The following is a 547-nucleotide window of genomic DNA, read 5'->3' as shown; positions in this document are numbered from 1 at the left end:
GATGATAAGTCTCATATCACGATTTAAGAAAAGCAGAATTGACCAACTTTACACATGAATTTAATTCCCTGTTGTGTTCGAATTGCGTGCAGGTCATATATTTCTTTCTCAATATAAGAATACTTTCTCATGTCACAAGGTACAGTCACCATGAAAATGGGGCATCTATCAATGTTGACACGCTGTTGTATAATGAACTTCGCCCGTGTTTTCAATAAAGATGGAGCTAATCAAATATATGCATATATAAGCATATACATACAAGAATAATTCCTCCTCTTCGTGTTAACAGCCTATATATTTATATATATGCGTACATGCTGCTTAGCCTTTTTCTCGCAACCCTCATTCGTCTGATTCCACGATCAAGTGGCTTGAGTTCAATACACATTTATTTAACTCACGCTCCTCCTTACTAAGTGACTTATCTATAAATAGGGTAAACGCTTGTTTGGCCAAATTTATGAAAGGGTTAGGTTTCAACTGTGGCAGATGATCCATTATGACTACTAGAACAACAGCCTCTTGTGATACTCCTACATAATTC

The sequence above is a fragment of the Plasmodium inui genome, assembly GCF_000524495.1.
Source record: "Plasmodium inui San Antonio 1 unplaced genomic scaffold supercont1.155, whole genome shotgun sequence".
NCBI lineage: Eukaryota > Apicomplexa > Aconoidasida > Haemosporida > Plasmodiidae > Plasmodium > Plasmodium inui.
This window is presented reverse-complemented; position numbering follows the sequence as displayed.